General features: G+C 52.1%; 1 protein-coding gene across 5 annotated transcripts in view; it reads left to right on the top strand.

The window, feature by feature from the left end:
* Positions 1-21294, top strand: part of VANGL2 (VANGL planar cell polarity protein 2) — a 146045-nt gene that overhangs the window by 104540 nt on the left and 20211 nt on the right. For all 5 annotated transcript variants that reach the window (XM_063946949.1, XM_063946951.1, XM_063946952.1 and 2 more), the window contains exon 2: positions 18721-18886. The gene's annotated coding sequence lies outside the window, so the exon portion shown is untranslated. The remainder of the gene's footprint in view (positions 1-18720; positions 18887-21294) is intronic.

Genomic DNA, 21294 nt, shown 5'->3' with positions numbered 1-21294 from the left:
TTCGCGAAGCATTCTGGGAGCGCCTTGATTTTTATTGTATTTGATTCTGTGTGAGTCTCTAAGAAAAATCTTGGTAAATACCAATTTCGCTTTCATTCCACTAGGGGATACTGGAGCTTACGCTGGGGTATTGAGGGGTTAGTTAGTGGGAACTGGCACATGTATTTTCAAAATGTGTAAGTCTCCTCCCCCTCTACTACCCACCATTCCCCAGTTAGAAAAATGTGCCAAGGGAGCTGGTCACACCTGGAGCTATCTCCAGTGAGTTTGTAGGTATTTTATTTTTATTTGAAAACGGTCATCCTTTTGGCGCTGGCCTCGACGAGTTTCGGAATTAGGGGGCGCTTTCCTGTAAATCGCCATACTTTGATCTTTTAAATATGGTGGGATCTGCGTTTCATATGAGTCAACCGATTGTGGTTCCAGCCTTTCGGGATCCATTCGGACATTTATCGACCTTAGACGTAGTAAGGGCATTACGTATCTATGTTGATAGGACGGCTTCGGTGCGGAAATCAGACATGTTTGTTTTGTATGATGCTAACTGCAGAGGATGTCCGGCCTCAAAACCGACTCTGGCTCGTTGGATTCGTCTAACAATTCGACAAGCTTGCATCAGTAAACAATTGCAGCCGCCAGCGTCTATTGGAGCGCATTCCACTAGGTCAGTGAGTGCATCCTGGGCAGCGCGCAGAGGCGCATCCACATCGCAACTTTGCTGGGCTGCCACGTGGTTGTCGGCAAGCACTTTTTTGTTAAGTTTTATCGTTTTGATACATTTGCGGCTTCGGCCTACAGTTTTGGTAAGTTGGTCTTGCAGGCACCTCAGAGTTCTCCCGCCCAGGGAGGAAACTTTGGGACGTCCCCAGGGTAAGCTCCAGTGTCCCCTAGTGGAATGAAAGAGAAAATATGATTTTGGTACCTACCGGTAAATCCGTTTATCCGATTCCACAGGGGACATGGGACGCCCACCTCATCTCTGGTTGCCTGCTTTTGATATTTAGTTTTTGGGTTTGACCTGTTGGTTATGTTCTGTTGTACACTTTCTATCTGTTGTATCTCCTCTGTTTCATCTCCCCTTGTCCTACTTTTTTCAAACTGGGGAATGGTGGGTAGCAGAGGGGGAGGAGCCTTACACATTTTTAAATTACATGTGTCAGTTCCCACTAACTAACCCCTCAATACCCCAGCTCCAGTGTCCCCTGTGGAATCAGAGAAACTGATTTACCAGTAGATGCCAAAATCCTATTTTTTTTTTTCCTTCTTGTTTTGCTCCTACAGGCTGATTTATAGTTCTACAGAATGCTACTGTCCTCCATAGCAAAAGCAGTCACCTGGCACATGAAGTAGCGAGCAGAGATGCTTTGGAAAACTCCTATGAGCTCTGCCCTATCTGTGTACTGTGAAATCCCTCCCCAGTCCCCAGATGACATGCTGGAAGCCTGGCAGCCAAATATGTGCCCTCCAAAGAAAGTTTGAAAACGAGATAATGAATTGTATGAGCATGGCTAATAACCAGGACTGTCAGCAGGGGACGGTTTTGGGGGTGAGGGCACACCTAGACACAACAGTAACGGATAGCCAATTTAATAGAATAAAAGATCCATTAACTATGACATTTTTATTATTATTAATATTATTATTTATACATATTTTCTAAGTAGGATGTCATACCGGGTTACACTCCATTCAAGAAGGAATATGGTACAGTACAGTGGAGATATTGCAGTTACTGGTACTTTTTGGGGTGACGGTACAACACAAGCATCCACGTGCCGCCCCTAGGCACGTGCCTCATGGGAAATTCGCCAGTGACTGTCAGATACATGCGATTGCTACTTTAATCCCCTCTAATGCAGAATTATGTTAATGAACTACGTAAGACTGGTGTTGGGTGGGCTTTTTCATACAATTTTTCTGAATGAACAGAAATATAAAATTTGCATGCAATAATCGTAAATTCATTCAGAAAATCTTCAAGTCCATTCACTTCCATGGATTTTCTTTTTCCAGCTCACATTCCCAGACGAAAATAAAAAATAAATAAAAAAAAATACATTTGTGGTATAGTATGTTTTAATGGGGAAAATTCAATTGTTTTTTTATTTATTTGTTTTATTTTTTGGGGGCCTGTAGCTCCCATCTATACTGGTGGGACCTATTCAATTGTTAGGCACTCTGGTCACAAGTTCCACATTCTCGCACACAAATGCACTGGGATTGTTAAAGTTGCTTTTCCGTGCATTCTACTGGGCGCACTGTAGTTAAGGTGCCTGAAAGCCTCAGAAGGGTGCAAGCAGAGGTCTGCGAGAAATAAAGGTGCCCAAAAACAATTGAATAGCTTTCATTCATTTAGAAGGGAGCTATGGATGCCCAAAAACAGCTGACTTTTCCTCTAATAGCATTAACCACATATACGTTACTGAAGAGGTGGTGAGAGGGTGTCTCCTGCAGTTCTCCCGTGAAGTGACCCATTTCAAGTGTGTGCCCTGTCAGAAGACTTGTCATTATTCTTGTCACACCATTCCGCAGACGACAGATGTGAAAGACCCTTTCTGTATATCCATGTCTAAGGGTGTACTATGACTATGACTCTGTTTAAAATGTCGACCTTCAAGGTGTCGACAGAAGGTGGTTGACGTTCATAGTGCGATATTCAATCAGCCACGGTAATTTACCGCAGCTTATTGACCCCCTCCCCGGTGTTTATTCAATTGTCTCCAAAGAGCGGCTGCTGGAAGTACTTATCAGAAATGTCTTTTCACCTGACGGAGGCAGGCACGAAACAAATCATCGATAACCAGCCCTATCGGCCCCGTTTTTTTATGCAAAGACATCAGTCCAGGAACATATCCCAAATCCTATGTGTTTTTGTGAGAAAACAAGAATATTTCCATGTGAAAAAAGGGGGTATAATAATTGAATACCCAAATGCAAAAATTTAGTCAAAATCTCGATAATACCAATTTTTATTTGTATTTCTCTAACGTCCTAGTGGATGCTGGGGACTCCGAAAGGACCATGGGGAATAGCGGCTCCGCAGGAGACTGGGCACAAAGTAAAAGCTTTAGGACTAGCTGGTGTGCACTGGCTCCTCCCCCTATGACCCTCCTCCAAGCCTCAGTTAAGATTTTGTGCCCGAACGAGAAGGGTGCAATCTAGGTGGCTCTCCTGAGCTGCTTAGAGTAAAAGTTTAAATAGGTTTTTTATTTTCAGTGAGACCTGCTGGCAACAGGCTCACTGCATCGAGGGACTAAGGGGAGAAGGAGCGAACTCGCCTGCGTGCAGAGTGGATTGGGCTTCTTAGGCTACTGGACATTAGCTCCAGAGGGACGATCACAGGCCCAGCCATGGATGGGTCCCGGAGCCGCGCCGCCGGCCCCCTTACAGATGCTGAAGCAAGAAGAGGTCCATAAATCGGCGGCAGAAGACTTTCCTGTCTTCATAAGGTAGCGCACAGCACTGCAGCTGTGCGCCATTGCTCTCAGCACACTTCACACTTCGGTCACTGAGGGTGCAGGACGCTGGGGGGGGGGCGCCCTGGGAAGCAATGAATTTACCTTATTTGGCAAAAAATACATCACATATAGCTCCTGGGCTATATGGATGTATTTAACCCCTGCCAGTTTTCCAGAAAAAAGCGGGAGAAGAGCCCGCCGTGAAGGGGGCGGGGCCTATCTCCTCAGCACACAGCGCCATTTTTCCCACACAGCTCCGCTGGTAGGAAGGCTCCCAGAATCTCCCCTGCATCCTGCAACTACAGAAACAGGGTAAAAAAGAGAGGGGGGCACTTATTTGGCAAAATAACAGATATAAGCAGCTATAAGGGATAGACACTTATTGTAAGGTTGTCCCTATACATATATAGCGCTCTGGTGTGTGCTGGCAAACTCTCCCTCTGTCTCCCCAAGGGGCTAAGTGGGTCCTGTCCTCTATCAGAGCATTCCCTGTGTGTGTGCTGGGTGTCGGTACGTGTGTGTCGACATGTATGAGGAGGAAAATGATGTGGAGGCGGAGCAATTGCCTATAATGGTGATGTCACCCCCTAGGGAGTCGACACCTGAATGGATGGCCGTAATTAAGGAATTACGTGACAGTGTCGGCACGTTACAGAAAACTGTTGACGACATGAGACAGCCGGCAGCTCAGTTAGTGCCTGTCCAGGCGTCTCAAACACCGTCAGGGGCTATTAAACGCCCGTTACCTCAGTGGGTCGACACGGACCCAGACACAGACACTGACTCCAGTGTCGACGGTGAAGAAACAAACGTATTTTCCAGTAGGGCCACACGTTACATGATCACGGCAATGAAGGAGGTTTTGCACATCTCTGATACTGCAAGTACCACAAAAAGGGGTATTATGTGGGGTGTGAAAAAACTACCCGTAGTTTTTCCTGAATCGGATGAATTGAATGAAGTGTGTGATGAAGCGTGGGTTACCCCCGACAAAAACTGCTAATTTCTAAAAAATTATTGGCACTATATCCCTTCCCACCAGAGGTTAGGGCTCGTTGGGAAACACCCCCTAGGGTGGATAAGGCGCTCACACACTTATCAAAACAAGTGGCGTTACCGTCTCCAGAAACGGCCGCCCTTAAGGAGCCAGCAGATAGGAGGCTGGAAAATATCCTTAAAAGTATATACACACATACTGGTGTTATACTGCGACCAGCAATAGCCTCAGCCTGGATGTGCAGTGCTGGGGTGGCTAGGTCGGATTCCCTGACTGAAAATATTGATACCCTGGACAGGGACAATATATCATTGACTATAGAGCATTTAAAGGATGCATTCCTATATATGCGAGATGCACAGAGAGACATTTGCACTCTGGCATCAAGAGTAAGTGCGATGTCCATTTCTGCCAGAAGAGGATTATGGACGCGACAGTGGTCAGGGGATGCGGATTCCAAACGGCATATGGAAGTATTGCCGTATAAAGGGGAGGAGTTATTTGGGGGCGGTCTATCGGACCTGGTGGCCACGGCAACGGCTGGGAAATCCACCTTTTTACCCCAAGTCACCTCGCAGCAGAAAAAGATACCGCCTTTTCAGGCTCAGTCCTTTCGTCCCCATAAGGGCAAGCGGGCAAAAGGCCACTCATATCTGCCCCGGGGCAGAGGAAGGGGAAAAAGACTGCAACAGACAGCTTCTTCCCACGACCAGAAGCCCTCCCCCGCTTCTGCCAAGTCCTCAGCATGACGCTGGGGCCTTACAAGCGGACTCAGGCACGGTGGGGGCCCGTCTCAAGAATTTCAGCGCGCAGTGGGCTCACTCGCAGGTGGACCCCTGGATCCTGCAGGTAGTATCTCAGGGGTACAAATTGGAATTCGAGACGTCTCCCCCTCGCCGGTTCCTGAAGTCTGCTTTACCAACGTCTACCCCCGACAGGGAGGCGGTATTGGAAGCCATTCACAAGCTGTATTCCCAGCAAGTGATAATCAAGGTACCCCTCCTACAACAGGGAAAGGGGTATTACTCCACGCTGTTTGTGGTACCGAAGCCGGACGGCTCGGTGAGACCCATTTTAAATCTGAAAGCCTTGAACACTTACATAAAAAGGTTCAAGTTCAAGATAGAGCAGTGATAGCGAATCTGGAAGAAGGGGACTACATGGTGTCTCTGGACATCAAGGATGCTTACCTCCATGTCCCAATTTGCCCTTCTCACCAAGGGTACCTCAGGTTTGTGGTACAGAACTGTCACTATCCGTTTCAGACGCTGCCGTTTGGATTGTCCACGGCACCCCGGGTCTTTACCAAGGTAATGGCCGAAATGATGATTCTTCTTCGAAGAGAAGGCGTCTTAATTATCCCTTACTTGGACGATCTCCTGATAAGGGCACGGTCCAGAGAACAGTTAGAGGTCGGAGTAGCACTATCTCAAATAGTACTACGACAGCACGGATGGATTCTAAATATTCCAAAATCGCAGCTGATTCCGACGACACGTCTGCTGTTCCTAGGGATGATTCTGGACACAGTACAGAAAAAGGTGTTTCTCCCGGAAGAGAAAGCCAGGGAGTTATCCGACCTAGTCAGGAAACTCCTAAGACCAGGCCAGGTGTCAGTGCATCAGTGCACAAGGGTCCTGGGAAAGATGGTGGCTTCTTACGAAGCGATTCCATTCGGCAGATTCCACGCAAGAACTTTTCAGTTGGATCTGCTAGACAAATGGTCCGGATCGCATCTTCAAATGCATCAGCGGATAACCCTGTCTCCAAGGACAAGGGTGTCTCTCCTGTGGTGGTTACAGAGTGCTCATCTCCTAGAGGGCCGCAGATTCGGCATTCAGGATTGGGTCCTGGTGACCACGGATGCCAGCCTGAGAGGCTGGGGAGCAGTCACACAGGGAAAAATTTTTCCAGGGCTTGTGGTCAAGCATGGAAACGTCACTTCACATAAATATCCTGGAACTAAGGGCCATTTACAATGCCCTAAGTCAGGCAAGGCCTCTGCTTCAGGGTCAGCCAGTATTGATCCAGTCGGACAACATCACGGCAGTCGCCCACGTAAACAGACAGGGCGGCACAAGAAGCAGGAGGGCAATGACGGAAGTGACAAGGATTCTTCGCTTGGCGGAAAATCATGTGATAGCACTGTCAGCAGTGTTCATTCCGGGAGTGGACAACTGGGAAGCAGACTTCCTCAGCAGACACGATCTTCACCCGGGGGAGTGGGGACTTCACCCAGAAGTCTTTCACATGATTGTAAACCGTTGGGAAAAACCAAAGGTGGACATGATGGCGTCTCGCCTCAACAAAAAACTGGACAGATATTGCTCCAGGTCAAGGGACCCTCAGGCAATAGCTGTGGACGCTCTGGTAACACTGTGGGTGTACCGGTCAGTGTATGTGTTCCCTCCTCTTCCTCTCATACCAAAAGTACTGAGAATCATAAGAAGGAGAGGAGTAAAGACTATACTCGTGGCTCTGGATTGGCCAAGAAGGACTTGGTACCCGGAAATTCAAGAGATGCTCACGGAAGACCCGTGGCCTCTACCTCTAAGACAGGACCTGCTCCAGCAGGGACCATGTCTGTTCCAAGACTTACCGCGGCTGCGTTTGACGGCATGGCGGTTGAACGCCGGATCCTGAAGGAAAAAGGCATTCCGGATGAAGTCATCCCTACCCTGATCAAAGCCAGGAAGGATGTAACCGTACAACATTATCACCGTATTTGGCGTAAATATGTTGCGTGGTGCGAGGCCAGGAAGGCCCCTACGGAGGAATTTCAACTGGGTCGATTCCTGCATTTCCTGCAAACAGGACTGTCTATGGGCCTCAAATTAGGGTCCATTAAGGTTCAAATTTCGGCCCTGTCGATATTCTTCCAAAAAGAACTAGCTTCTGTACCTGAAGTTCAGACGTTTGTCAAGGGAGTACTGCATATACAGCCTCCTTTTGTGCCTCCAGTGGCACCTTGGGATCTCAATGTAGTGTTGGGATTCCTAAAATCACATTGGTTTGAACCACTCACCACTGTGGACTTGAAATATCTCACATGGAAAGTGGTAATGCTGTTAGCCCTGGCTTCAGCCAGGCGTGTATCAGAATTGGCGGCTTTATCCTATAAAAGCCCTTACCTAATTTTTCATACGGACAGGGCAGAATTGAGGACTCGTCCTCAATTTCTCCCTAAGGTGGTTTCAGCATTTCACTTAAACCAACCTATTGTGGTGCCTGCGGCTACCAGGGACTTGGAGGATTCCAAGTTGCTGGACGTAGTCAGGGCCCTGAAAATATATGTTTCCAGGACGGCTGGAGTCAGAAAATCTGACTCGCTGTTTATCCTGTATGCACCCAACAAGCTGGGTGCTCCTGCTTCTAAGCAGACGATTGCTCGTCGGATTTGTAGTACAATTCAGCTTGCACATTCTGTGGCAGGCCTGCCACAGCCAAAATCTATAAAAGCCCATTCCACACGGAAAGTGGGCTCATCTTGGGCGGCTGCCCGAGGGGTCTCGGCTTTACAACTTTGCCGAGCTGCTACTTGGTCAGGGGCAAACACGTTTGCTAAATTCTACAAATTTGATACCCTGGCTGAGGAGGACCTGGAGTTCTCTCATTCGGTGCTGCAGAGTCATCCGCACTCTCCCGCCCGTTTGGGAGCTTTGGTATAATCCCCATGGTCCTTTCGGAGTCCCCAGCATCCACTAGGACGTTAGAGAAAATAAGAATTTACTTACCGATAATTCTATTTCTCATAGTCCGTAGTGGATGCTGGGCGCCCATCCCAAGTGCGGATTGTCTGCATTACTTGTACATAGTTATTGTTACAAAAATCGGGTTATTGTTGTTGTGAGCCATCTTTTCAGAGGCTCCTTCTGTTATCATGCTGTTAACTGGGTTCAGATCACAAGTTGTACGGTGTGATTGGTGTGGCTGGTAAGAGTCTTACCCGGGATTCAAAATCCTTCCTTATTGTGTACGCTCGTCCGGGCACAGTATCCTAACTGAGGCTTGGAGGAGGGTCATAGGGGGAGGAGCCAGTGCACACCAGCTAGTCCTAAAGCTTTTACTTTGTGCCCAGTCTCCTGCGGAGCCGCTATTCCCCATGGTCCTTTCGGAGTCCCCAGCATCCACTACGGACTATGAGAAATAGAATTATCGGTAAGTAAATTCTTATTTTTTCCCGCACAAAAATTTTGTGGGGACGCTTGGATATCCCCCATAATGCTTTGGGAATAGAATTAAAATCAAGACGTTGTCGACACTAAATCAGTTTCGCCATTCTGGATGTCATCACGATCATTACGAACTAGTTAATAATATTGCCATGTTAACATTATGTATCATGTTGGCCTAATGGACTTCCACATTGGGAATGTCTATAAAGTATGCCGCACCCCTGTTTTAAGCGCATTTCCAGTAAGTTCACCAGAACTAGTGATACATCTCCTGGAACCAGGGCCTCCTAGAGTCTTGTCTGCTCTCCTAGGAACTCAAACTAATCCGGGAGTCTCCCGGTAGCTATTAATGTACGAGCTCGTGGACACCATTGGCAGGTGCCAGATGACGTTTATTAAATAGCGGAACGCTAAATCCATAGCTGCAAAAGTGATTCTTCATCATCGTCTGTAGGCCAGCGCTCACCAAGGCCAAGGGGCGGCCAAACGGAAGATCCTGATCTGTGTTTTATGTGTGCTTCTCGTTAGCATTCCGGTTTGCTCCCCTCCCCCGTGACCTGATAGAATTCCCATTGTCACAAATAACGAAGTGTTTCTTTTTATAAGAAATAAAACGGTCGATCCAGTATAAAAGATTTCCTTCTCCGTACCCTTTTCTTCTGCTGAACAGAATGACCCCCCTTTTGCAATTAAACGCTGCATTGAACATACTTCTGTTCCCACACACCATTTCTGTCCCCCGTTCAAGCGCTGGAAAGTTGTAAAATTACTTATTGCTCCTGCTGTACAAACCCTGCCAGCCCGTATTCTATACAGGTGAAAGGTTCATGCCCCTTGGTGCCGACGGAGGTATGAAACAGAAGTCACCATGCCGTTTCTGGGATTGATTTAGGGTGTAACGGATGACATTTCCAGTAGCGGGAATGGTTCACCAGGCAGCTGCTGGCAGCTTTTCTGCTTTTCATTGGCTGCGTATGAATTATGTGCCCTTATTGTTATCTAGTGACAATGGAACGCTGGAGAGCGGCATGTAATTATTTAAAGTAAAGTGGTGTTACAAGCGTATTGTGTAATGGACGGATTCAGCCATGCGTGTGTCATTTTGTTTCATGGCTCTGTGTTGCCAGGTCTGGAATCCAAATATTATAAGCGTTTATAAATCTGCAATTTCTGTACATGGGGATCTATTTTGGCGCTTCAAACATTGTGTGTTGTTTTTTTTTTTTTTTTATGTATTGAGTGTGTGGGAATCCATTTTGTCTTATCTGATGCACGCCTTTATATAAATACAAGGCGGGTACCTCATGCGCTGGCTAAACACTTTTTGAAGGGCCGACGGTATATAACCAATCAAGTTTCTATTTCTTTTTGGCGGCAAGTGATAGTATTTAGTTATTAGAGCTGCATTACATCAGATATGTCATAATAGCTCTGCATGGTGTTGTGTATAGGGAGGATGCAGTATCATCTGAAACAAGTCTTTTGATCTTGGCGTTTGTGAGTTCCCAGCATCCTTCATTCCACGTCTCTCAGTGAGATTTATTCCAGATACACGATCGTTTCATCAATTATTCACTATGTGCTGACATGCTCCCCAGGGCTGTCTGCTCGTTGGGTCTACACCAAGAAAAAAAGAAAAGAAAAACCACTGAAACCTGCATTTTGGTGTGTGTGTGTGTGTGTGTGTGTTTTTCTTATCTCTCTTAAAACCATATCGTAAGTTACTTTTACTGAGTAAGACTAGCTGTGAAGGGATTTTCTCACAGACCAGCAATGGTGGACACAGATTAAGCCCTGGGGGAATCTGAGGTGTTGATATTAATAGGCCTTGGTTGATGCTGTGCACTGTAATATAGCAATCTTAATGATTCATGGCAGCCTCAATGTTGCATGTTTAGGCCTTAATGCGTTCCAGGATTATAGATGGTTTAATGCTGTCCTGCCACAACACAGGACAAGAAAATAGAGAGCTGTCTGTCTTTCTCTCTGTGTCTATCTCTGTGTCTGTCTGTCTCTCTCTGTCTGTCCACACGCCAGTGTTTATGGGGACGATTGCTACGTTTGCTGGAAATACGTATACACTGCCTGCGTATAAATCTCGGTGCGTTTTCCAGACAGGGCCTGGCATTACTGTTTATACATCTCTCTCTCACCCCCTGTGTGCACTCTGCAGAAAAGAGCTAATCTGGTAGATGTGCTGCTAATTGCAAACTGATTAATTTGGCGTTCTCTATGAGAGAGTAATAGAAAATGTTCTATACAGTATTTAGAAACAAATTAAAAAAAATCTCCTGTAAAATTGAAAATTTGCAGCTGAAAATTCCTGTCAGTAAAACGAGCCTGCCCGGTGCGGGTGACCCCGTAGTATAAGTGGTTTGTGGGCTGCGCCCTGTAATGAAGTCTTTCTTAGTCACAGCTCTCATCCCCCATAAACCCATGTGCTTAATATTCTCATTCCTACACCCGCTGTGGATTAATGGGGTATAAAGTGTATTAGCGTTGATCTGAAAACGTCTGAGTGGGTGAGGTCCATCTTGGAAAAAGATTAAGACAGTGGTTCCCAAACTCTGTCCTCAAGGCACGCTAACAGGCCAGGTTTAAGGATATCTATGGTTGAGCACAGATGGTTAAATCAAGTTGACTGAGGTACTAATTAAGCCACCTGTGCTCAAGCATGGATATCCTGGGCTGTTAGGGTGCCTTGAGGACAGAGTTTGGGAACCTCTGTATTAGAGGGTTCTGGGAAGAATTGGAGGATTATGGTCCAGTGACCAAAACTATGACTGTATAGAATCTAGATGGACTTAACTATAATCGTAATCATTCAGTAATATGAATATTGTACATTTATCTCTGTGCAGGAAATAGTGCATCTCCTTCATAGTCTACCCATTAGATTTCTGCCTTGTGTAAAGCTGAATCTTTCCCTAATATAGCATTAATGTGATTACAGCTTTGGCTTTAGACGTGTATCAGTGCTTAAGTCTCCTCCTAGAGCGTTGTCCAGTGAAAGGGCTGCTGCGCTGTGTAGTATGTTCTGTGTGTGGTGTTAATGCTGTGACAATAGCTTAAGAATGGCCTGTGAGTTATGGTGCTCTTTGCGGTTTTAGGGCTGGGGTGTAGCCCCCTCCTCCCTCCCTTTGTGTAATACTCACTATTATGTGTGGTATGAATGCCCTGAAACCTACAGATGAGATTTGTCTAATTCTAGGACTGGCTTTGTATAAAGTTAAAATCAAGTAAGAAATAATATAAAAAAAAACAAAAAAAAAAAAATATATATATATATATATATATATATATATATATATATATATATATTTGGTTTGTACACTGTAGTAGCATCACTTGTGTATTATACTGGCTTATCGCGCTGCAGTTTAGTGCGTGTTTTCATTGTCGCCGCTTCCAGGACACAATAAGCGTCTGTCGCGGCCTTTCTATGGGCTTCCCACACAACCTGCCCTTCAGGCCTGTGCTTTGTAACCTGTCCACGGCTCTTTGTGTCTCGCAGCCTGTGTCATTTTCCGGATCATGTACTTTGTTCCTTTTCTTCATACCTGAGTTTGTTTTCTCTGCGTACAACGGTTGCAGCTGGACTAGAATGGCACATTATTCCATGCCGTAACGTGGGCTGTTTAACCCCTTGTAGTAGCTGGTGGGAAATGCCATATTTTCCTTTGACAGTAGTCTATATGCTTTTAGAAATGGTAGTTTACAGCACCAATTGAAATAAACAATGCTCGTTTTCTTTATCCTGCAAGACAATTTCTCTGTAGGTACAGCCGAGATCCTCACATCCACTGTTCGGTTTGTTGCCTCTCTCTCGCCCCTGGCGAGCCCCCCTCTCTCTTGCTCCCTCTGCCCCTGGCGAGCCCCCCTCTCTCTTGCTCCCTCTGCCCCTGGCGAGCCCCCCTCTCACTTGCTCCCTCTGCCCCTGGCGAGCCTTTCTCTCTCGCGCTGCCTCTGCCCCTGGCGAGCCCCTCTCTCTCTCGCGCTCCCTCTGCCCCTGGCGAGCCCCTCTCTCTCTCGCGCTCCCTCTGCCCCTGGCGAGCCCCTCTCTCTCTCGCGCTCCCACTCTGGACCTGGCGAGCCCCTCTCTCTCTCGCGCTCCCACTCTGGACCTGGCGAGCCCCTCTCTCTCTCGCGCTCCCACTCTGGACCTGGCGAGCCCCTCTCTCTTGCGCTCCCACTCTGGACCTGGCGAGCCCCTCTCTCTTGCGCTCCCACTCTGGACCTGGCGAGCCCCTCTCTCTTGCGCTCCCACTCTGGACCTGGTGAGCCCCTCTCTCTCTCGCGCTCCCACTCTGGACCTGGTGAGCCCCTCTCTCTCTCGCGCTCCCACTCTGGACCTGGCGAGCCCCTCTCTCTCTCGCGCTCCCACTCTGGACCTGGCGAGCCCCTCTCTCTCGCGCGCTCCCACTCTGGACCTGGCGAGCCCCTCTCTCTCGCGCGCTCCCAATCTGGACCTGGCGAGCCCCCCTCTCTCTCACTCTCTCTCTCTCCCTGGCGAGCCCCTCTCGCTCGCTCCCTCTGCCCCTGGCGAACCCTTCTCGCTCGCTCCCTCTGCCCCTGGCGAGCCCCTCTCGCTCGCTCCCTCTGCCCCTGGCGAGCCCCTCTCGCTCGCTCCCTCTGCCCCTGGCGAGCCCCTCTCGCTCGCTCCCTCTGCCCCTGGCGTGCCCCTCTCGCTCGCTCCCTCTGCCCCTGGCGAGCCCCTCTCGCTCGCTCCCTCTGCCCCTGGCGAGCCCCTCTCGCTCGCTCCCTCTGCCCCTGGCGAGCCCCTCTCGCTCGCTCCCTCTGCCCCTGGCGAGCCCCTCCCGCTCGCTCCCTCTGCCCCTGGCGAGCCCCTCTCCCTCGCTCCCTCTGCCCCTGGCGAGCCCCCCTCTCGCGCTCCCTCTGCCCCTGGCGAGCCCCTCTCTCTCTCGCACTCCCACTCTGGACCTGGTGAGCCCCTCTCTCTTGCGCTCCCACTCTGGACCTGGCGAGCCCCTCTCTCTCTCGCGCTCCCACTCTGGACCTGGCGAGCCCCTCTCTCTCTCGCGCTCCCAATCTGGACCTGGCGAGCCCCCCTCCCTCTCACTCTCTCTCACTCTCTCTCTCTCCCTGGCGAGCCCCTCTCGCTCGCTCCCTCTGCCCCTGGCGATCCCTTCTCGCTCGCTCCATCTGCCCCTGGCGAGCCCCTCTCGCTCGCTCCCTCTACCCCTGGCGAGCCCCTCTCGCTCGCTCCCTCTGCCCCTGGCGAGCCCCTCTCGCTCGCTCCCTCTGCCCCTGGCGAGCCCCTCTCGCTCGCTCCCTCTGCCCCTGGCGAGCCCCTCTCGCTCGCTCCCTCTGCCCCTGGCGTGCCCCTCTCGCTCGCTCCCTCTGCCCCTGGCGAGCCCCTCTCGCTCGCTCCCTCTGCCCCTGGCGAGCCCCTCTCGCTCGCTCCCTCTGCCCCTGGCGAGCCCCTCTCGCTCGCTCCCTCTGCCCCTGGCGAGCCCCTCCCGCTCGCTCCCTCTGCCCCTGGCGAGCCCCTCCCGCTCGCTCCCTCTGCCCCTGGCGAGCCCCTCTCCCTCGCTCCCTCTGCCCCTGGCGAGCCCCTCTCCCTCTTGCTCCCTCTGCCCCTGGCGAGCCCCCCTCCCTCTTGCTCCCTCTGCCCCTGGCGAGCCCCCCTCTCGCGCTCCCTCTGCCCCTGGCGAGCCCCTCTCTCTCTCTCGCACTCCCACTCTGGACCTGGTGAGCCCCTCTCTCTTGCGCTCCCACTCTGGACCTGGCGAGCCCCTCTCTCTCTCGCGCTCCCACTCTGGACCTGGCGAGCCCCTCTCTCTCTCGCGCTCCCACTCTGGACCTGGCGAGCCCCTCTCTCTCTCGCGCTCCCACTCTGGACCTGGCGAGCCCCTCTCTCTCTCGCGCTCCCACTCTGGACTTGGCGAGCCCCTCTCTCTCTCGCGCTCCCTCTCTGGACTTGGCGAGCCCCTCTCTCTCTCGCGCTCCCTCTCTGGACCTGGCGAGCCCCCCCCCCCTCTCTCTCTCTCTCTCTCTCTCTCTATCTCGCTCCCTCTGCCCCTGGCGAGCCCCCCTCCCTCTGCCCCTGGCGAGCCCCCCTCTCTCTCTCTCTCGCACTCCCACTCTGGACCTGGTGAGCCCCTCTCTCTTGCGCTCCCACTCTGGACCTGGCGAGCCCCCTCCTCTCTCACTCTCTCTCTCACACTCTCTCTCTCTCCCTGGCGAGCCCCTCTCGCTTGCTCCCTCTGCCCCTGGCGAGCCCCTCTCGCTTGCTCCCTCTGCCCCTGGCGAGCCCCTCTCGCTTGCTCCCTCTGCCCCTGGTGAGCCCCTCTCCCTCTTGCTCCCTCTGCCCCTGGCGAGCCCCTCTCCCTCTGCCCCTGGCGAGCCCCTCTCCCTCTTGCTCCCTCTGCCCCTGGCGAGCCCCCCTCTCTCTTGCTCCCTCTACCCCTGGCGAGCCCCTCTCTCTCTCTCTCGCACTCCCACTCTGGACCTGGTGAGCCCCTCTCTCTTGCGCTCCCACTCTGGACCTGGCGAGCCCCTCTCTCTCTCGCGCTCCCACTCTGGACCTGGCGAGCCCCCCCCTCTCTCTCTCTCTCTCACACTCTCTCTCTCTCCCTGGCGAGCCCCTCTCGCTCGCTCCCTCTGCCCCTGGCGAGCCCCTCTCGCTCGCTCCCTCTGCCCCTGGCGAGCCCCTCTCGCTCACTCCCTCTGCCCCTGGCGAGCCCTTCTCGCTCTTGCTCCCTCTGCCCCTGGCGAGCCCCTCTCGCTCTTGCTCCCTCTGCCCCTGGCGAGCCCCTCTCCCTCTGCCCCTGGCGAGCCCCTCTCCCTCTGCCCCTGGCGAGCCCCTCTCCCTCTGCCCCTGGCGAGCCCCTCTCCCTCTGCCCCTGGCGAGCCCCTCTCCCTCTGCCCCTGGCGAGCCCCTCTCCCTCTGCCCCTGGCGAGCCCCTCTCCCTCTGCCCCTGGCGAGCCCCGCTCGCTCTGCCCCTGGCGAGCCCCGCTCGCTCGCTCCCTCTGCCCCTGGCGAGCCCCTCTCGCTCGCTCCCTCTGCCCCTGGCGAGCCCCTCTCGCTCGCTCCCTCTGCCCCTGGCGAGCCCCTCTCGCTCGCTCCCTCTGCCCCTGGCGAGCCCCTCTCCCGCTCGCTCCCTCTGCCCCTGGCGAGCCCCTCTCCCGCTCGCTCCCTCTGCCCCTGGCGAGCCCCTCTCCCTCTCGCTCCCTCTGCCCCTGGCGAGCCCCTCTCCCTCTCGCTCCCTCTGCCCCTGGCGAGCCCCTCTCCCTCTCGCTCCCTCTGCCCCTGGCGAGCCCCTCTCCCTCTTGCTCCCTCTGCCCCTGGCGAGCCCCTCTCCCTCTTGCTTCCTCTGCCCCTGGCGAGCCCCTCTCCCTCTGCCCCTGGCGAGCCCCTCTCCCTCTGCCCCTGGCGAGCCCCTCTCCCTCTTGCTCCCTCTGCCCCTGGCGAGCCCCCCTCTCTCTTGCTCCCTCTGCCCCTGGCGAGCCCCCCTCTCTCTTGCTCCCTCTCTCCCTGGCGAGCCCCCCTCTCTCTTGCTCCCTCTCTCCCTGGCGAGCCCCCCTCTCTCTTGCTCCCTCTGCCCCTGGCGAGCCCCCCTCTCTCTTGCTCCCTCTGCCCCTGGCGAGCCCCTCTCTCTCTCGCGCACTCCCACTCTGGACCTGGCGAGCCCCTCTCTATTGCGCTCCCACTCTGGACCTGGCGAGCCCCTCTCTCTCTCTCGCGCTCCCACTCTGGACCTAGCGAGCCCCCCCCTCTCTCACTCTCTCACACTTTCTCTCTCCCTGGCGAGCCCCTCTCGCTCGCTCCCTCTGCCCCTGGCGAGCCCCTCTCGCTCGCTCCCTCTGCCCCTGGCGAGCCCCTCTCGCTCGCTCCCTCTGCCCCTGGCGAGCCCCTCTCGCTCGCTCCCTCTGCCCCTGGCGAGCCCCTCTCGCTCGCTCCCTCTGCCCCTGGCGAGCCCCTCTCGCTCGCTCCCTCTGCCCCTGGCGAGCCCCTCTCGCTCGCTCCCTCTGCCCCTGGCGAGCCCCTCTCGCGCTCGCTCCCTCTGCCCCTGGCGAGCCCCTCTCCCGCTCGCTCCCTCTGCCCCTGGCGAGCCCCTCTCCCTCTTGCTCCCTCTGCCCCTGGTGAGCCCCTCTCCCTCTTGCTCCCTCTGCCCCTGGCGAGCCCCTCTCCCTCTGCCCCTGGCGAGCCCCTCTCCCTCTGCCCCTGGCGAGCCCCTCTCCCTCTGCCCCTGGCGAGCCCCTCTCCCTCTGCCCCTGGCGAGCCCCTCTCCCTCTGCCCCTCTCCCTCTGCCCCTGGCGAGACCCTCTCGCTCGCTCCCTCTGCCCCTGGCGAGACCCTCTCGCTCGCTCCCTCTGCCCCTGGCGAGACCCTCTCGCTCGCTCCCTCTGCCCCTGGCGAGACCCTCTCGCTCGCTCCCTCTGCCCCTGGCGAGACCCTCTCGCTCGCTCCCTCTGCCCCTGGCGAGACCCTCTCGCTCGCTCCCTCTGCCCCTGGCGAGACCCTCTCGCTCGCTCCCTCTGCCCCTGGCGAGACCCTCTCGCTCGCTCCCTCTGCCCCTGGCGAGACCCTCTCGCTCGCTCCCTCTGCCCCTGGCGAGACCCTCTCGCTCGCTCCCTCTGCCCCTGGCGAGACCCTCTCGCTCGCTCCCTCTGCCCCTGGCGAGACCCTCTCGCTCGCTCCCTCTGCCCCTGGCGAGACCCTCTCGCTCGCTCCCTCTGCCCCTGGCGAGACCCTCTCGCTCGCTCCCTCTGCCCCTGGCGAGACCCTCTCGCTCGCTCCCTCTGCCCCTGGCGAGACCCTCTCGCTCGCTCCCTCTGCCCCTGGCGAGACCCTCTCGCTCGCTCCCTCTGCCCCTGGCGAGACCCTCTCCCTCGCTCCCTCTGCCCCTGGCGAGACCCTCTCCCTCTCTTGCCATATCTCCACATGGCTAGTATCTCTCCATCGCCCCTTCTGCCACTGTGCAGTCTTACTGAATTTTTCCAGCTTGGGCAAACTGAAATATCTGTAGGACATACAAGTGCAACTGGCAGGAATATTAAGTCTACTGTTGTTGTTGTTGTTGTTGTTGTTGTTGTTGTTGTTGTGTTTGTTGTTTTGTTAGTATTAATGGTTTTAATACAAAATCCCAAACAAATTTTTTTTTCTTTTATTTTTTGTCGCTAGCTACTAATGAATTGCATTTCTGCAATTGCTCTGCCGCTGTATCCGGCCTGTAATATCTCACAGCCTGCTTCCATAGAGCGGGAGGAATGTGAGCCAGATTGGGAGAGAGATTCTTATTACGATTGGTCAGCACACAGAGACAGTCAGAGACTCTTGATGATAGATGAGGTTGAGATGAGGTAATGATTATGAACTCTCCTAGTGTGAGCGTGGGACAGGCAGTCTAGGATTTCCTAATGTCTGCAGAGATTTCCAGAGCCAGGAAGGAATTAATAACTATTGGCTTTATATTGAGCCTTTCAGAGCATACTCCGCGTGCTTGTCCCTTCTGAGGCCCATTGTCAGTCAGTGAGTAGGCCGCATAACGGCGTGCTAATCTGTGGGCTCTGCTGCAGTTATCCATTCATCTTGCTGTTTTACAAGCTGGACGCTCTCGAAATTCTAGAATACATATTCCTTCAGACTTCTGCGTGTGGAATGACTAATCTTTCTGCAGAGTACATGTCGGCGCTGTGTGTATCCCTCTATTTTGCACGGGCCTTGTTGCCCAGTGTTGGTTAGGTGTCTGTTTTGATGTTAGCATATCTATCTATCTATCTATCTATCTATCTATCTATCTATCTATCTATCTATCTATCTATCTATCTATCTATCTATCTATCTATCGTTCGTACAGCTTATATCTCCGACAATACAACGTTCCTGGTGAAAGGAACATTGAGAAACGGAGCATTTAACCACCTATATGTGTCTGATGTAGCGGAGGCAGCCATTTTGTTGCCTAAGCTCGGCCTAGTAAGCCTCTTAGTGCCACGTGTTCCGTTAGCCTTCCTGGCGGATTGATAGTTTGCTTTATCACAAATTCCGCCTGCCACTTTCTTTTATGTTAATATGTAATTATATCGTTTGTAAACCTTTTTCTATTTTTTTTTTTTTTTGCAGGCTGTTGGCAATCTGAAAAGAGTCTCCTGCGTGGAACCTCGATGTTCAACTACTCGGGACCCCATGTTTTTACGTTTTTGAATCCCAACTTCCAGATGAAGATACACAAAGGTCCGTAGGATCAGTCCGACTAATCAAAGGCCATCTTTACTGTCCTCAGAACCTGGTAAGTGTCCTCTGGTGGTGTACGTGTCCAGTTGCTTATTTTGGGTAGGAGTCCCTTCCAGAGCCTGCTTTTTACATAACCAATCTGAAGGGTCATTTTTGAATCTGAGAGTCGGGAGTCTGTGCGCTGGGCGCAGTTTGGCTAGCCTTTTATTTTAGTTTGTTAAGCCTCCTTGGGTCAACCACCTGCATCGTTATCCTTCTGCAAACTGAGATAAGATCATTTTTCAACAAACATACCGCTTCGTATACTTGAAGATCTTGGGACAAGTGTTTATATGTCTGTTTCATTGTTCAAATAGCGTCCACTCCCTTTTTGTTTTATGTATAGATATATATTTACTTGACACAAGACTTTACGATATTGCACTAACCGCTTGTATTGTTTACATTTTTTTTTGCCATTGTGCAAGAATATTGCAGCACTTAGCGGTCTAATGGCGAATGGGTTTAGTTTTGCATTATTGTGCTGTGTTTGTGTGTGTGTGTGTGTGTGTGTTTTTTGTTTTTTTAAATCCGGATACATTTGGCAGCAGCGATATTTGGAAAGGAGAGAAGAAATTATTGAAATACCATGTTTTATTTGGGCAAAATACGGTTGTCCTATTTCTAAGGGTCCCCCCCCCCTATTAATCTATTACACAGTGCTAATTAATTATCTATTTGTGACCCGTCATCTGTTTCCCTTAAACGATGGTTGGATCATGTCAAATTTTGATACCCGCTCCCTTCTGCCTATTTCAGTCTCTTCTCCTGAGTTTCTGGAGTGTCAGAGTGGCAGGTGCTATCCAGCTACCGGGAGTGACTGCACGGATCAGTAGATAGCTATTGGTCTGCGACGTGCCTGACTGCATGGACCACCTTAATCTAGACCTGAAAGGACCTGATCCCAAGCTTTTTACCTTCATCTTATGCTCCCCCATCCGGTTACATACTCCCGGCGGGTGGGATGCCATATATATATTCCCCCCCCCCCTCCAAGCATTTTTACTTCGCAGCAGTTTCTTAACACCTGCCTAAAACTTTTGCACATTAGTGTGTGTGTATGCATACAAAGTGGAAAATGCTGAAGCGGGTTCCCCGACATTCTTCTTTACCTATGGCCAATTACTGTGAAAGTTGAAAAGTTGAACTGCAGTGTAGGTGCTATTCGGAGTTCCTCTTAACCTGGAGCCCGGGGGCAGATGCCATCCTTCCAAAAACCAGCGTAGAGTGTTTGCCGGAGGGGCTAAGTTTCATGTAGGCTGGGTTTAGTCTCTCTGGCTTTCTGTGCCCTTTGGACTACACACACAGTGAGGCGGAGAACAGGTTGCACAGGTTATAGGCACCAGGCTCCCGTACATTGCTACCTGTTCTACTAATATGCTGTTATGGTATTACCACCAGTCGTTTCTATGGTAAAGACCATTTTCTTTCTTTTCAAAGGTGTAAAAATGTCTTTCCTGGTGTGCAGTGTGTGTGTGACCTGCGATTTATTTATGGGACAGAATATTGGTGGTTTAGGCTGGTCCTGCTTTCCCCAGTGATGGGTTTTGCTTATATACAGTATAGTGGCAGTATATTACAATGTGCTTCACAGCCTGAGGTTAACATCTCAAGTCCTTTCTCTTTCCAGGTTGCATGTTAGAGTATTATAACTAAAGGGTCTATTCATGAAGCAGTGATAAGAGTGGAGAAGTGAACCTGTGGAGAAGTTGCTCATGGCAACCAGTAGCGGATCTTGCCACGGGCAAGCAGGACTTTCGCCCGGGGCGCCGCCATCCGGAGGGTGCCGCACCACGGCAAGATCCGCTGCTGCTGTGCCCCCTGCTGCCGCTGCCCGCTGTCCCCACTGTGAAGGGGAACTAGACGCTATGCGTCTAGTTTCCCTTCGTGGAGAGGACCTTTGCTGTGCGGTGCGCGATGATGTCATCGCGCACTGCACATCGTTTCAGCGGCGTAACTGACCACACCCCCTGTATGAAGCCACGCCCACTATGGCCGCCCGGGGCACTCAAAGACCCTGAGCCGGCCCTGATGGCAACCAATCAGCTGCTCTGTATGATTTTATAGTATGCAAATTATAAATGTTACTTCAATGCTGATTGGTTATTCTCCAGAGTTTTCACTTCTTCATGACTAGACCCCTAAGTGGTTAATTTGTGTGTTTTTAAATGTTGCGCACACACCTGTAGTGTACACACAGCAGCGGCAGGCGTACTATGGAGTAAACTGATGTTCTTCGAGGATGTGGTTGGCATTCCGACGTTCTGGATGCCTGTGGCCAGAACACCGGCGCTGTAATGCAACACCGCTGAGATTCCCGTTGCCGGAATCCTGAACTTGAGTATGCCAGGGAAGGATTGTGAAAGTCGGGATGCCGCCATCTGTATTCTGAAAATCCAGATCCCAACCCCCATCGTTGGTTCC

This window comes from Pseudophryne corroboree, chromosome 12 (assembly GCF_028390025.1).
Source record: "Pseudophryne corroboree isolate aPseCor3 chromosome 12, aPseCor3.hap2, whole genome shotgun sequence".
Classification (NCBI taxonomy): domain Eukaryota; kingdom Metazoa; phylum Chordata; class Amphibia; order Anura; family Myobatrachidae; genus Pseudophryne; species Pseudophryne corroboree.
Note: the sequence above shows the minus strand (reverse complement) of the source record. Positions and strands in the feature narration are given on the sequence as shown.